The sequence below is a fragment of the Silene latifolia genome, chromosome 9, assembly GCF_048544455.1.
Source record: "Silene latifolia isolate original U9 population chromosome 9, ASM4854445v1, whole genome shotgun sequence".
In the NCBI taxonomy this organism is placed as follows: Eukaryota; Viridiplantae; Streptophyta; class Magnoliopsida; order Caryophyllales; family Caryophyllaceae; genus Silene; species Silene latifolia.
Window position 1 is genome coordinate 212,352,296 of NC_133534.1, and position 18,309 is coordinate 212,370,604.

The following is an 18,309-nucleotide window of genomic DNA, read 5'->3' on the forward strand; positions in this document are numbered from 1 at the left end:
CAATGTTTCCGCCATTGGATCGACCTAATGTGCTAAGATATGCGCAAGCACTGATAAATTGTATGCTTTATGCAAGACAAGTCAATCCATGAGGAGGTCAATGGATAGCCGTTGGATACATCCTTGAGTTCTTGAGAAGGAATAAGGATTCGTATTTATGATTGATAGAAACATAGAGTTTTGTGTGAAGGGTTACAAAAGCTTGAGTTTCTTAGGCTGATCTTGTTGTCAATTGTCATAAGTGCCAATAGCGAAGACAACCCTAAAAAGTCAGTCATTGTGAATTCTACAAATAGAGTCTGAGTACTTTGTGGTAAGGATAAGATGGATTGTAAAGGAACTAAAAGTAAATCCTTTCACCATGAATCTTATCACAAGTTATATGATAATAGTGGGAGCGTCTTTCAAGTTAAAGAGCTCAAGCCCAGCATCAAATCTAAATGAGTGCTTAGAAATTTCATGATATTCGAGAATACATCGAAAGAAGGAAATTGCAATTTATGAAGTTAGGATGAGTGGATCATATTGTATATCCTCTAACCAAGCTTTTATTGCATGTTTGACCAAACAGCCATGAAGTAACATGGATTTTATATTCTTAAGATTATGAGATATGAAGCAATAATATTGTATTGATTATTCATATGTGATAATCTCATTTATCGTTTGAGTTTTTATTCTAAAAAACTCTTTTATTACTTTGTTGTATCTAAATAGGTTGTTGAGACGAGTTTGAACCCTATTAAAGTGAACTAGATTAACATAATATTGGCCCCTAGTTACTTATATGAGGTGACGTCTCCAAGTGACTAGAGTGTGAGTTGATTGATGGCAAGTTCAATTGCCATAGGGTTATGAGAGATGACTAGTTGATGACATAGGCAGACTGTATGGGACATTCTGTCGGGCAATGACCGCTTATAGAGTTCTTGTAATTTTTATATATAGCCTAGTCGTGGCGAGAGCTACTATAGTATTCTTTTTTAGTCGATTCTTTGACTAGAGACTGTTCGCCCGAGGTGGCACAGTTTGTGATTGACTTTGATTTTTGCTCTACGACTACCATATATGGAGTTAAATGGGCATCTTTTGGGTCATGATGAGCTGTGGCTATTCGAAGGGAATAGTGCGATAGGAATTGTCCACCCCCGTGTCAAGGTTAACTAAATCTCGGGGCCACTCGAGGAGTAGTGAACTGGAAATGTGTGGCCGCGCTCGGAAGGTATCTACGGTAGATAATTCCGGTCAAAGCAGTTACTCTCCAGATCGAGGAAACCACTCTGGATATGATCACATGAAAGTACGACCTGCAAGACACCTTGCATTGTGTAGGAGATGTAATAGGACAAGAGAATTGGTGACGCGCACTTGTCTCGGACAAGTGGGAGATTGTTGGAGTATGTGTTCTCAACGGTAGTGCGATCACATATTTAAATTTCTTAATAAGAATACATAAGGGATGATTTAATTATACAGTCAACTGATCAACATTTATCGGTAACGATTGGCTGACTAGAGTTTGACGTTACTGTCGTTTGACGGTGGTGATCAGTTGATCCTTAAGGTCACACCTATAGGACAATTTCCTTAATTGAAAAGTTAATTAATTGTATATCGATACAGATTAATTAAATCCTTAAATTGAACAAATTTTATCAGTGAGTGAGAATTATATATATATCTTATTGTAATATGATTAAATAAGATTCAATTTAGTAATTAAAATATTATATTACTAAAATTGATTAATGTTTATGAAACAATTGAGATAAGAATAATTGGTTAATCATAATTACAAAATATTGTAGATTATATTAACTAGACCTAATGTGACCCATTTTATATACATGTAATTGTGAATTACTTGTTAATTTGTTAAATGTAATTTAATTTATATATAATGATATTTCATTTGTTAAATATGCATTAAAATGTCTAATGACATGTTACATGTCACATGACCTACAATATTACATTTGACAAATTACAAAAATAAAATGGAAGTCCATTTTATCTTAAGGGGACCGGTTTTGAGAGGGTAGGTTTAGGGTTGTGTAGTTGATTATTTTAATGGTTAAACATAATCAATAGATCTTCTCCACTAAACCTAGGCTATGGTTTTTGGTAAGACAAAAAGGAAAAACAATTCCCTTCCCTATGCTCTAAAAACAAAACCGGTCACCCCTCCCCTTAAATGAGATAATAAGTTCTCTTATTTCATTCTCATGCTTATGATATACAATCTCAACCTCTCTCATCATTAAATAGTTTTTCATGTGAGCAAATTTGTTCAATAATCTAATATTATCCCTCTTACTAGTGTAGTAAATTATAACAATATTAGATCCATTATTTAAGGTTACTAATAATATTATCTAGTTAATAATGTTGTTAGTATTAAGGGTATTATCTTGGGTGCATTCAAGAGGAGGACTTCTCTACTTGAAGTTTGGAAATCATCCTAATATTTTAAGCTCAAGAACAAGGATAGGAAGGAGTCCTACCTTGTGCCCTAAAATCCGTCCCATATATGTAAGGATATATTCATTCTCTCCTTATTTCAATTTATCTACATATTGCATGCACTAGATCTTGTGAGTCTAAATCAACAAGTAATTTAGAGTTTAATTAGAAGAGTCTAATTAGAGGTTAAAGAACCTAACAACTATGTATACCACAGACGCTTTATTTGACGATTGGGAGGCAACTTTACCACAATATCTATACTACCACTAATGAGGTCGGATTCCCACACAACTACTTTCACACTTCATGCGTATACACTTAAATTGAACGGTGACACTCTATAACGCGAATGATCAAATAACTCAACAATATGATTAAATTCTCAAGTATTACACGCCACACTCTTACTCTCATGACCGCGAAAATCAAACTTGGTAACACTAAATATACCATCATATATCTTAATTATCTACCAACCAAGGTTTTCAAGTCATGCTCAATATCAATATCCTCTAACATGCGATTCAAACCTCGTTCACTACCCATAAGTCCAAACACTTAACGAATATCCAACCTAGATTACACTTCACTTACTATCCACAAATTACTTCACACAATCATTTCACTCAATTCAAGACACCTTACGTAAGTTCAAGTCACTGTCTTCTATTCCTAATTCCAAATATGAATCATACACAAAATCACAACTCATCTCCTCATTTTTATCTACTAAACAAACCCATAACTTTGGATCCCAAAATAACACTTCCCTAAACTTTGGATCACTACTTAGCATAAAGATTCCTTTCTCAAAAGTCAATTTCCTCATTCCCAATACCTACATCACCACTTTATCGAATCCAATTTAATCACTAACAACCATTTTCACATTTTAGGCCAATAACATTCTCATTCATCAAACAACTCTCTCTCTCTCTCTCTCTCTCTCTCTCTCTCTCTCTCTCTCTCTCTCTCTCTCTCTCTTTCACAAAATCATACACCTGCCTATTTACAAGGCTCAAATCTACATCAAATGAACAGCTCACATCAATCCTAATAAAACACATATTTCACATTCATAACTCTCAAAATGCAACACCACTCATCACACAACACTAATACTTTGCTCCATATCCTAATGAGCTCGCTACTTCACTCCCGTCTCTCATCCCCTCAATCACAAGTCTATACGTGCTCACTCATCAAAACCATGCAACCCGCAAGGTAATCTAAGCATTGACCCATATATGGATAGAACAACACATTATTAGCGAAATTACAACACTATGCAACAAGGTAACCATGTTTTAAATACAAAATGCAAAATTTAATCATATACTCTATTGTATATAAAAAAACAATTTGGCAAAATTTTAAGGTAAGATTATCAAATTAAGGGAATACATAGTATCATTAACTAAATGACGTCTTCTTACTCAATTAAATCAAGAAAATGTAAAACAAAATTTTCAAATATTAAGACCATACCTAACATCGTTAAATAACATTCCAATCTTTATGACATAACTGGATAAGGACTGGGGTACAAAAATGTACGTCTCCTAGGTTATTGCCAACACAATGCAACATCAACAAGGACTAAGTGTCAAGAAACATTTAAGTCATGTTTAAGTGCAAAATCAAAATCATTCATTTGAGATAGGATTTCAAAGATTTTGGACAACATTTTAAAAATGAAATTTTGATTCAAGATAGTACATGTCGTTAATAACAAAGGTAGTGCATAATTAGTCAATTAAACTAAATTTCAAACACGAAAACTCAAAATTTAAGAATGAACATTAAAGTTTCGGAAATTTTGGAACAAAATTTTCAAATGTACGACAAAGTTGGTAATAACAACCAAACTTTGTTTCTTGTTAAACCATTAACCAAGTAACAAATAAAAAATCAAATTATTGACTCAAAAACATATATTTTCGGGTTCATACAGAAACGGAAAAAAAATTGGGCAATTAATTGCCAAAATTTGAAGGAATCGCGTGAATTTAAACGAAATCAAATTGGAGCAATTTAAGAGTGATGAGAAAACCATTTACATTGCTTAATTAGCATAAATTAAGAGGATAAAATGGAGTAGAAAACTTAAGTCCAAGCAACAATCACCCATAATGGAGTTTTAGAAAAAGATTTAAAGAGATTTTGGTATTGCTGCTATGAAAAATGATGAAGAAATGCAAGAAACAAGGTAATAATGCAAATCTTGCGAATTTCACAACCCAAAAAATGACACTCGGTCAAGTGCTGAGTCCACTCGGGTGAGTGCCTTCTCCACTCGGTCGAGTGACTCACTTCCGGAAATTTTCAAGTTTCTGGAAGTTGGTCCACTCGGTCGAGTGGTTGGGTTCACTCGGTCGAGTGACTAGTACTCGGTCGACTACTAGCTCGCACTCGGCTGGGTGTCTCTCTATGGTTTGGAATTTCCGACTAAGGATTACTTCTTATACTAGTGATTACTTTAATAACAACTATTACTAATCACACCCTATTATGGTACTAGTGAAATCCAAACATTTATGCGGTATTGTCACACTAAAAGACGGGGCTATTGCCCCTCACATACCAACACGTAACAACCATTTTCAAAGCATGCTATACACATCACTCGTTTCATCCAATTTTCACATATTAACCAACATGTACCAAAGGAATAACCAGATCACTTAAGAATCCTATCAACTTGTATAAAATACATGCAATTTATGGCTTTAAAATTCGTCGTATTCGTACATCCAATGCTCTTACAAATAAATGCATTTCTATAAAACAGTCCTCTATATCATTCAACATGTTCCACAAAACTATAACAAAAGCATAATTCATGCAATATCTCACTTCACGTTTCCCGACTCATAACCACTCACGTAGTGACCAACCGAAACAATAGGATCTACTTTTGAAATGAGGGATCCTTCTCACCCAAAACCGACCTCCTATTGTATTCATGTCAGATTCATTTTTATTAGACACTCCTAAATTCATTTTGGTTCATTGGTTTAGGTTCCAAAATCGTCGCTCTGATACCACTTTGTAACACCCCAACTAACCGGCCAAGATAATTGGAGCGTTACCGTCTCGGTTTCCCGGGGTAGTGTTTCAAAACTTCAATTAAAGAACATTGATTATAAATATAATGTTAATATATTACATAAACCTAAACAAATGAATAAATAAAATACAACTCGTGACATCTATACTCTTCTAGCCAACTAGACTTGTCTCGTGATATCATCAAGCTCGTCCCATCTCCCGCGTATTATCCAAACAGCCTGAACATAAACTGCTCCCCATATGACCAAAGGATATCATATGGATTGACACAGGCCACCCCAAAAGAGATAGGTGACAAACACAGACATACAAACGTCAGTAACGATAAAAGAATGTGTGACACGACTCAAGTGAGTGAGTCAACAATATGACCATGATATGAATGACACACAATTATCCAACCATCATACCGGTACCGGGACACGCCCAGATGTACCCACAACCACTGGTGCCAGGAACACGTCCACGACACCACAATCACACAAGGTACTCTGAACACGTCGGTGGTACCGGGCCCAAGAGCGACTCGGGTCCCCTGCCAGACGTCGTGTCTCACCCACACGCGTCCCTCCAAGACTCAAGTCATTAATGTGCACATTCCTATTGGGGTGGGAGACCCCAATAGGTGACTCAAGCGGAAGACGGTCTCCCAATCGCCTTCCGTCTCCACAACAACAAATAACCAATCATGTCTTCCATCATATGAAATAACACAAATATGCAAGATATCGTATGCCATGTCAATTACCGACTCATTCAATGAAATTAATGACAAACGACTCATTTAACAAATAGATACATTATCGAACTGAGTAGTATAAACGTACCTTTTAGCAAATCCCGCTAAACAATAAAGCACCCGGATACAAGTATGCTCCTCATAAAGTCGGCACCAAATTACGATAATTAAATATAATTACTAACTAATCTAATTACTAATTAATCAAATTAAATTAATTACGTAATCTAATTAAACAAAAACCCGTCTTAATATCTACCCCAAAACCAGTCACATACATGGTCCATGTAACCACCTAACACCACCATTTCCACCACTGATCCTAGCCACCACACCCACACCCAAAACAGCCCCCGTAACCACTCCCCTCCACGACCAACCACCACCTTCGACCTCCACCCTCCACAACTCCCACGACCTGCAACATCTACATACCCATACACACCACTCGCCTAACTCCCTCCGTTCTCCACCTCACTGCTGCCTCCACCGTGGGGCCACCACCACCATGGTGGTCATGGTCTGACCAGCCGCCCCTAGCTGCCACGAGACCCAAGCCCCCACTAACACCAACACTCGACAACACGACAAACACCACAAATAACATCAACAACACTACAAACACCACCCACAACCGCCTCCACCATGACCACCACCACCACCATGGCACCCCCTGACCATGGTAGGTCCAACCTCGGCCACCGTGGTGGTAGCCACCACCCGCAACAGTAGCAAAACGCAACAACAACAACAAACAATAACACGACAACAACAAAAATAACCCGACACCCCTTTTTTACCCTAGGTTTCCGGCCACCACAACCACCTATTCCGCCACCCAAGACCACCACTGTAATCTCCTCACAACCTCCACCCAATACCACCCCAAGTCAGTCACGAATAGAAGGTTAAAAATCCGTCTTAAGACCGTCGCACAAAACAGGTATAATCCTAGATCTAGTTCGATCAAACCCATTTTTGGGTGGTCAAACGATGGTCAAAGATGGTCCTAAGGTGAGTCGGGGTCAAGGCTGGTCTAAGGTATAATTAAATTAAGGCATAACTAGTGTAAGACGGTCTTACCTCACGTCTCAAGGCGGAGTGATGGAATCCTTCTCTTTTCTTCTAATCTCTTTTCTCCCTTATCTCTCTTCCTCTCATGTTTGGTGGATATTATGAGATTTTTTGAGTGGATAAGGGTTGGTAGGGGTATATATGATGGTAGGAGGAAGTATATACATGTATACATACGATGTATTATTATCATTATTATTATTTCATTATTCCGTCTCAAATATAACTCGTATAAATACAATATAATATTATTTAATAAAAATATAAATACGGAGTATTACAACCATATGACAACTACACAAGGCACAAGCTCCGTTTCAAAGGCTAGCGACATCCCCCCTTTAGACGCCCAATCCGCCACCCACGGTGGTCAACTGTGGTCAAGGTCGGTCTTACTAAAGTCATGACGGTCAAGGGAAACTACTAGGGTCATCGGCGCTGATCATGGTGGTCCATACGGTGTATAAACGTTAACTTAAATTATTAAGACGATATAAACATAAATTACGACGATCTTTACCTTTTATCGCTAATTGCTCCTTCCGTCTCTTAAATCTGCTTCTTCTTTCTTTGTGATTTATTTTTCAGATATCATGGTATTTATAGTCTAAGTTTAGAGAGTATATGAGGCCAATTAGAAAACTATCGCCTTATTCTGATTATTATTAGTAATTACCATATTATTATTATACTTATTATATTATTATTAAATTCCGCTATAAATCCCGACTACTACTCATATTAGGCCTAATATAATCAGCCCATATCTATTTCACATGGCCCAAGGCCTTATTACTAGCTAAGCTCAATTCTCGACTTGCTTGCTTACTTTATTATTTAATTAACGTCTCATTTGCAATTGATATTAGAAATGCCATTAATTAATTATTTAAATTACATAAATTATTCTCATAAATTATTATTAAATTACAGGGTATTACAAACATCGAAGATGAGACTAACACTAAAAGCCTAAGTCAATAAAACAAGGAATTAGGCAATGACAAAGGATCCCCACGACCCATGAATGACCCCCAGGGATTAAGGGGAAGCGAAAAAAAGAAGAAAAAAAGCAGCTCAGGACATGCATCCTAAAACTGGCCCGGGCATCCCCCAAGCTCAGGACGGGCATCCCCAAATCAGGATAATTGTCTTCGAAGGGAGGTCGTGCGTCCCCTTTCGAGGACTTGCAAGGAATTTAACTTCAATTAAGGGGCCTTATCGTCATTTAAGTCCTTAGTTAACCTAATCCTTGTATCACTATATATACCCTCTTTGTAATAAATTGAGGGTTAGGTCTCTTCAGATTAAGTGAAGTTCCCTTAGATTAGATTAAACGCTTATTAGGAGTAGATTAGAATAGATTATTCTTTAATCATTCCACAAATTGCACTTTAATCTTTCCTCAATTATTTCTCAAACAATCTTAGATTTAGCTTTGTACTTGAAGAATTCTTGGGTTTGTATTGGGGAATTGACATCTCTCCACCATTAATCAAAGGGTTTCTTCCATTGTTCTTCCATTTCCTTTGTTCATCTCAAGTTATTTACATTTTGATCTCTTGGGTATGTATTTGAAGACTAAGTGACAAGTCTCCATCTTTATTCAAGGATTCTTCTTTATTTTTGTTCATCTTTACTTTCCAAGTTGGTAACCTTCTTAATCCCTCTTTACTTACTTGTTAATCTCTTGTTTTATTACCTTGCTTAATCATCATGTTCATTTGTGTTGTGATGTTTGACACCATTGCTAACATATTAATCATGATGTGTAGTGAGTAGTCTCTTATCTAGGGTTAGTGGGGGAATAGGGGAGTAATTATGGGATAAATATATGCTTAATGAGTTCATATGAATGCTTGCTTATTGTACTTTCAACTTATGCACATGTTATGTTTGATGAAATGCTTGATTGACAACCTAACATGATTCTCTTATCTTTTCAACAAGACTTGTAAGATATAGGCTAACTCAAGGCTTGTTAGACCATGCATATAATTGAATAGGGAGAACCAAGTCGATGTAGGTGTTGTAAATTTTTTATCAACTCAGCTCCGAGACCTAAGTCTTCCTAAGGATTGTAAGACATAAGCTAACTTGATTCCAACAATAATAATTGCATGCATCTGTGTGACTCATTTATGTTATCTTACCATGATTCCCCTATGATCCCATGACACCCTAGTGTCTTTAATCATTTGTTTACATCTCCATTTATATTTATTTACCTTGCTCTTCATTTGTTTACATTTTCTTGTCGTAGTTTAGAACACAACTTCAAATCCATATAATCGTGACACTTGCACAACTTAGAATAGATAGACTTAGGACCTAAAACACAACGTCCCGTGGATCGGCCTTGACTTAACCACTTACTAGTTGTTTGTTGAGAATATAAATGTGTTTGATTGATTGAACAACGATTTGCTCACCATCAATTTCTCAGTTTGACCACTGCATGCAAAATTTTATCAGAACTTTAATAAATATTCAATTTGTCCAATAATATTCAATTTGACCAAAATAATTCTATAAATATGTCTTCATAATATTTTAGGTCAAAGTCTAAATTATCAAACATTTACTCTTTAATTTCTCTCTAAATTTCTCTCTAAATAAAATATGGCTGGTGTATCGGAGCTACAATCACGTTATCGTTACGCATAGCCTTTTACTTGTATTCTCTATAATCTCCTGGTTCATTATGATAAGAATGGAAAGGGTTTAAACCCTGATTTAGGGTGGTTGACTCAAATGCTTCATGACTCCGGTTTCTGCGCGGTTAAATAGTGTACCCTATGTCGACAAACAAGCAAGGTTTTATAGGCTTTTGTTTTATCGAGTTTGATGAAGCCAACTGCCATAAGAAAATTAGGAGCTATATTTGCGGGAAAAGAAGCGGGGAAAGAGGACTTCTATTCGGATGATAGACAAAAATGCCCTTATCTATGGGTTACGACCCGTCCTGATCATCATCTGCTGAGAAATTACAGGAGGCATCACATTCTTGCCACTGTGCCTATGTCATGGGAGAAAGAGGCCATTCCACCTGCGCTGCCCGGTGATAATGAAGGGCCGATCTACGACTTACTCTATACCGAAATTCATGATGAGTATCTTAATACTTCATCAGATTATAATAATTAAGTCTTTAATTATTATCTGGCATTATAAGTTATATTTGGATTATGGTGCTTGTTTGAATTAAAGTTTAATTATTTATGTTTTTTGTTACGTTTTTTATTACCCCAACCTTGGAATTCAGAGACAATATCGCCAGAAAAATTCTTGTGTCCTCTGGAAGTATGGTACTCCATACACTCAAAGGCAATCCACAAAATAAAATATTATAATGACTTAGGTCTTTAGGAGTACATTAAAAATATCTAACTTTTATAATTTTTGCAAATACGTAGCTAAAGATATTTATCGCGTAAAACAAGCACTGACAAACGTGAAAAAGCAAATGTGTAGTGTGGAGTTGAATGGAGGAGGTATGTTTTTTGTTATCCCATCCTCTGGAATTCAGAGACAATATCACCATATATGTCTCTTTCACCTTCAGCCAAATCCACAGAGTCATTATCCTATTCCAACGGCAATGTCCCCTGCTCGGCACTACGACCTTGGCGGTGCAGAATCAGAAGTAGTAGGAGACGGTCAGATTCATTCGCAACCCATAAATATGGGCCTACCCGCTGATCATCGTGATCAAACGAGAGTCTCGAAGAGTCAATGTTATAGAATTACCGCTCAAGTTTGCGAGCCTGACGAAAGCATTCATGCTCTTCACCTCCGCCAAACTCGATGAGAGCGCACCGCCCGAAGCCATCATACGCATGATTGTCCGGGTAGATAGTTTGAACCAAATTTAATCCGGCTAACCGAATCAAACATATTAACCAGTCAAGGTTATACGAGAGTATAGCCTTTCCATGCCCGTCCTCTGTGTATGGGAGATTGTGAATGATGCACGTAAAGGGTTTAGCGTACATAATTCTACTTGGGGGTCCTGCAAGAGGTTCATATGATGCTTCATCATCATCATCAGCGGATGAATAATATGAACCACTATAAGTTGATCAACTTGACGACATAATCAATGTGGAAAATTAATGAAGGACTAGCTTTTTTTTAAAGAGGGAGAGACTAACTTTCTACTTATAATAATAAAAAAGAATGGAAAACATGTAGTTGTATATATATATATATATATATATATATATATATATATATATATAGGGTCGGGGTCAGGTGCGAACTAAAGTACGGTGCGAACCGTACGAACAAGCTTCAGCCCAGATTTTTTTTTTTTTTTTTTTTTTTTTTTTTTTTTTTGTAGTTACACTTTATTTCTTTACTAGATACACCTCTTCTTCACATACATTTTATAATATATGTAGATACACTTTTTCCACCCTAAAATTCTAAATGCACTTTTACAATTTTTTTTACACTAATTTTTTTGGGAGTTTTAAGACAACTCCGAGATACATTTTATAGTATTTGCGGATACACTTTATATTATTAGCGGATACACTTTATATTATTAGCGGATACACTTTATGGTAATTTCTAACTCTTGGATACGTTTTATATTTTTTGCGGATACATTTTATATTTTTGGCGGATACACATGACAGTAAAGCTAGATACACATCTTTTCAAACCCAGATACACATGTCATTAAAAGTCGGATACTTGATACACATGATATAACTACTAGATACACAGGTATCCCGCAGTAATACTATGTGTATCCGGGCCGCGCACCACCACAATTCAAGCACGAGATCAAGTAAAAAAATTTCATGCACAGGCTATTGGTAAAATAAAATCCATTAGTCATAGATGATTGAATCGTAAAATCGTCTACTAATGTAGAAAGCTCGATTAAACCTGGTAAACAACCATCAAATTTTGTACAGTTATATGTAGTTATTTTATATAAGCCAATCTGATCATTCTTCTACCTGCGCTGCAACGCTTTACCATACTGTCTAAAACAAGATCATTATCATCCTCATCTTCGGAGCCTTTGTGATAGAACTATACATACATGTATATATCTGCTTTTGCCATAGAAATCCACCAGTGTATGCATATGATCTACTAGAAGACGGTCTCATTGTGAAACCAGTCCAATTACTCGTTACCAGATGTGAAACAGTTTCGCACAAGATCTACTGTATGATCTATCAATCTGTTTCAGTGCCATCAGTAGGTTCCTCTTCTTCTAGTGTCAAGGGACGGGTCCCACCACCGTATTGCTGAATCACTAAAACCGAAGCGTTTATAGAGACGTCTTGTGAGATTAGCAATCCCCCAACTGGACCCAATTCCGGGCAATCACCCTTATAATTAACAGACAGATTAGCGGCTGCCATACCTTCGGGTGACCGCCCTACAAGAACCATATTACACTTGATGAATTCTTTGACTATATCAACGGTATCCGAGAACGCCTTCACCAATCTCTCTTCGTATTTAACCGAACCGTCTTTTGTCACTTTTTGCTGAATATCTGCAATAGCATCCTCATCAGCAGATTTATTTGTTAATAACATAATCTTGTTCGAAATACTCCGACGAGAACCCCGACGTACTTGATTTTTTGAAAATAGTCTTTATTTGTTAATATTATCTAATTTGACATCCAGATCTAATAAAATGAAGTTAAATTTCAAAAGCTTTACTAGGCCGACGAAGTTGCTCGGAATTATAGAGGTGGAAAATGGGCTTCATCCACGGCCTAGTCTCATCGCCCACAAATAGAACTCCGGTGACTCAGGCAGAAAATAGACTCGTCGGCAGGGCGAGATAACAGCTGACAGTGAAGGTTTCCAATACTCCGGTGCCGGCATTAGTTGACGGCGACTTGGCTTGCCTGAGTTCCGGTGGTCGTCGGCGGAGTAGGTTGAGTGGGGGAGGAGGAGATAAATTGGGAGGGGTGATTAGAAATTGAAGGCATGTGAAATGGCAGTGAGGAGAATAAGTGTGGTCCGTTGAGTTTTATGTTGACTTGAGTATTATAGGCTAGTTCGTAAGTTCGCACCGAACTTTAGGTTCGCACAGGATCCTATTTCTATATATATATATATATATATATATATATATATATATATATATATATATATATATATATATATATATATATATATATATATATCCAATGAGAACCCCCTTCGTATGAGAACCATGAGAACCTCATGTTCATCAGTTTTATACCGAAGGTTCAAAATCTTTATATGAAAAGTTTAACCTACACTATACTTGTTGTATAACTTAAACTATAAATTTAATGCCGAATAACCATCTGCAAAACTAGTCATTTGGCTAATGAATTGCTCCTCATATTTCTTCGAAGACGCAATCGAATGGAATTTCACAAAGTTCCTTACTGAAAAAGATGGGCATGTCGTTGATTATTATGCGCCAGCTACTTCTCCATCCAACATAGAGGTAATGTTACATTAATTACTTTAGCCAACATGTTTAAATGACCATTTGAACCAATGATACTTTTAAATGAAGTAATAACTATATTTATTTTCTCATGGTGCAGGACATAAAGAAACTTCTCGCACAGTAGCTAACCACACATTCAAGTATCCAACCATCAAATCATCAATAAATCAGCGAGCATGACAAAAGAACGTAAAAAAATTTTAAAAACAACATAAAATGGAATAGAAAGGAAAGAAAAATGAAATAGGATTCCTTGCGGTAAAAACTAACGTCAGCAAATAATATCGTGAATGATAAGGCAGTTATTACCATACTCTTAGAAATGGTTGAACCTTTAGTACAAAAGTTCTGAACCTGAGGTATAAAGGTTCTGAACCTTTGGTACAACAGTTATGAACTCGAGGTTCTCACGGTTCTCATTTAGAGAGGGTTCTCATGGGATCTCAACCCTATATATACAAATGAGTTTGGGTTGTATTGGAAACGGTATAATAAGATAATAAGAATTGGAACCGGTATAATAATAATAATAATAATAATAATAATAATAATAATAATAATAATAATAATAATAATAATAATAATAATAATAATAATAATAATAATAATAATAATAATAATAATAATAATAATAATAATAATAATAATAATAATAATAATAATAATAATAATAATAATAATAATAATAATAATAATAATAATAATAATAATAATAATAATAATAATAATAATAATAATAATAATAATAATAATAATAATAATAATAATAATAATAATAATAATAATAATAATAATAATAATAATAATAATAATAATAATAATAATAATAATAATAATAATAATAATAATAATAATAATAATAATAATAATAATAATAAGTTAAGAATTGGAAACTTAACATGGTAAGAATTGGAAAGTGGAAACGGTACAAGTTAAATAAGAATCGATTCATTGTACCGTGTTAAACATATAATATAACAACGTTTTCCACTGAGTAAATATACAACGGTTGGACAAAACCCGTTTTAAACTAAATTATCAAACAATGTCATCATATTATCAATTTAATTATTTGTAATTTTCCAGTGTTTGTGATTTGACTAATGCATGCCCTGTAATTTTTACTTTTTCTAATTCAAAGTTGCAGTATTGATTGTTTGACCATATGTATAACACAAAATGATAACGGTTCTTTGTTAAGCCATTATCATATTACATATATCAACAACAGTTATTTTAAAGTCATTGTCATATTACACCAATAAACAACGGTTTTTCTTAAAACTGTTGTAAACACAGATCCACTGTGAAAACTGAAAAGTTTGTGATTTTACCAATGCATGCCATATTATTTTTGGTTGTTTGACCATTATTCACCTCATACACAATTAATACAAGTTTGAATGTAACGTATGGATTAAATTAATCCAATTAATTATAGCTTTATACTATAAATAACATCACATTTGCAGTAATAATAAGAATCACTTTATTATTACTAACCTATCTACTTCACTTTTTAAATAATATACATATACATACATATCATAATTAAAATGTCGTCGTCTTTATCATCTGCAGTCGCACCTCCTCAGCAATCAGTAATCCGCTATATCAATCTGATTACGTGCATAATTCACAATCTCTCAGTCACACGCGATGCTTCTGGGAAGCCAGTGATGCGACCATAATTGGCGCATATTTAGCCCCCGAATTACCATTGTTTCCATGCTTTTTAGTGCCTATTTGGGTCATTTCTTATCTTTAGTTCTTTGTTTTGCATATTCTTTGAGATTTTGATCCCTTGGTAGGAAAGGAGTAAGAATCTTGCATTTTCATGGCAAAACGAGGCTAAATTGATCGTATTCAATGACCAAGCATCAAGGAGAGACAAGACTAGAAGGCCTTTGTACATATTATAGTAGAAGAGCATTGTTGAGAAAAGGATCCTTGAGTCCCCAAGGAAATCCCCAAGGAATTCATGAAGAAAAGGGAAGAAAAGAAGAAGAAAAGATGCTGCCAGACAATCCGAACGGATTGTACACAATCCGCCCGTCCGTCCAGCCCAATCCGAGCGTCCCTCAAAGGAATCCGCTCGGATTCCACCTCGCCAATCCGAGCGTCTTGACCAAGAATCCGCTCGGATTCTCCAGCCCAGATCCGGCCGTCCCGACTCCCATCCGCACGGATTTCTGTACAGCACGTTTTCATTCTTCAAGCCACGATTAGAGAAGCCCTTCTCTCGGAGAATACCGGAGTCTCCTTGCTCAACTTAAAAAGTGTAATTACTAGTTTAGCCCTTAGTTAACCCTAATGCATCCTCCCTAATTTTCACTATAAATACCCCATTAGTCTAATTAGAGGAGCATGTTCTTCTTATCAATAATTAGGGTAGTTAATATCAATCAAATCTCTCTTCAATATTGTAATCAAATATTAATCAAGTTTTAATTCAAGTTTTAGTTCTTTAATCTCTCTCTTGTTCTTACTTTATTTTGGGTAATTAGAAGATTATTGGGTTTATTGGGAGATTGACAACCTTCCATCAATCATCAAGTTCTTCTATTATTCTTTGCATCATTATTTTGGAATCATTAGTAGGTATAATCTCTTAATCCCTTTTTAATTATTGCTAATTACTTTCATTTATTCATCATGTTTCATTATGTTAGTATGATTGACAACCTTTCTAGCATGATCAATATGATAATGAGTGAGTAGTCTCTTAGCTAGGGTTTAATGGGTGATTAGGGGAAACCAACATGGGGAATGATTCATGCTTAAATTAATATGCTTTCATATCTTATTTGCTTGCTTGTTTTGATCTTAATACATGCACATGTTATGTTTGATGAAATGCTAAGCCTATGAATCCTTGCATTTACTATCATCTTCTATCCTTTCAACTTGACTTGTAAGACATAACCCAACTCGAGTCTTGTTAGACCATGCATGTGTTGAGTAGGAAAGATTAAGTCGACTTGTAGGTGTTGTACAATCTAATCGATTCGGCCCCGGGACCCAAACTTTCCTAGGATTGTAAGATATAACCCAACTCAATCCATCACAACAATAATTGCTTGCTTATAATTTGAGAACATGTTTGTATGATCATATCCCATGAATCCCCTATGAACCCATGACACCCTAGTGCCTTTAATCAATTGTTTACACCCTTATTTTATTCATCTTGCTAGTTTATTTTCATTGTTATTCTAGTTTAGTAACCTTCTACATCAACCCAATTTGTGACACCCCCTAGACACCACTAGTTACAATAGAATTCTCATTTCAATACCCGTCCCTTGGGATCCGACCTTTACTTGCCTCTTTACTAATTGTAGAGTTGCTTGTGGAGTATAAATTGTGTTTTGTATCGACCATTGACCAACGACCACATATGCTTAATTTGTGAACACCAAATGGACTCGATCAAAAATGGCGCCGTTGCCGGGGACGGTGTTTAATTGATTTAAGATTTCTTTTATTGTTTTTAGTTGTGTCTTTTTCACCTTGGGGAAGTAAAACTCCTCAAGGTTTGTTCTAATTGTTTTCGAGTTGTTTGATATTTTGCATGTCTAGAAGGTTACAAAGAAATTTGTTACCTTTTGACCGTGAAATCGAAAGAACCTTGACGAATAATAGGAGACTTGTTAGGAGGAATTTGGGAGGTGTTGGTGAAGTTGTTCAACCCACTAGTGAGTTTGTCAATCCTTTCGCAATAGAAGGAGAAGAAAACCCATTAAACAATATCCCACAAAATCCACCTACAATGCCTAAATTCTCGTCACACTCTATACCCACCGAGGAGGATCTACCAAATGGTACTCCTACACCACAACATCTCACCGGTAATTTTATTGCCAAGTCCGCCTTCATCCAACTAGTTGAGAGGAGCCAATTCGGGGGAATGCCTAGTGAGGACCCTCATTCTCATATGGAAACCTTTTGCGATTATTGTGAAGCTATCTCTCAAACGGGCGTGACTCAAGACCAAATAAGATGGGTCTTATTTCCTTTTTCGTTAATCGGCACCGCAAAGCAATGGTTGAAGGGCCTTGATAAGGCCACTCTTGGAATAGATTCTTGGAAGAAGCTAGCTCTAGCTTTCTACAAAAAATTCTACCCACCGGAAAAGACTAACATGCTAAGAGCTCAAATTACGGGTTTTAAGCAAAGGGATGAAGAATCTTTGTATGAAGCTTGGGAGCGGTTCAAAGGTATTTGTCGCTCATGTCCTCACCATGGACTTAGCGAATGGTTTTTAGTGCAACAATTTTGGAATGGTTTATATGAAGATTCAAGGAACATTCTCAATATGGGATCAAATGGAATGTTCACCGAAGTTGATGACAATCAAACATGGAACAAGATTGAGGAAATGGCGGTCCATAATTCACAATATAGTAGGCCTCGCAAGGCTACTAGAGGAGGAAAGTATGAAGTGGATACCGTTACTCAATTGGGTGCTCAACTTAGTGCTCACATTG

At 35.9% G+C, this 18,309-nt stretch overlaps 1 non-coding gene across 1 annotated transcript; it reads right to left on the reverse strand.

Annotated features, from left to right (window-relative positions):
- Positions 1 to 17,963: 17,963 nt before the first annotated feature.
- LOC141602834 (small nucleolar RNA R71) lies at positions 17,964 to 18,070 on the reverse strand. Its single transcript, XR_012524742.1, has one exon. It is a non-coding gene; the product is annotated as a small nucleolar RNA R71 (small nucleolar RNA).
- Between the last annotated feature and the right edge of the window lie 239 nt (positions 18,071 to 18,309).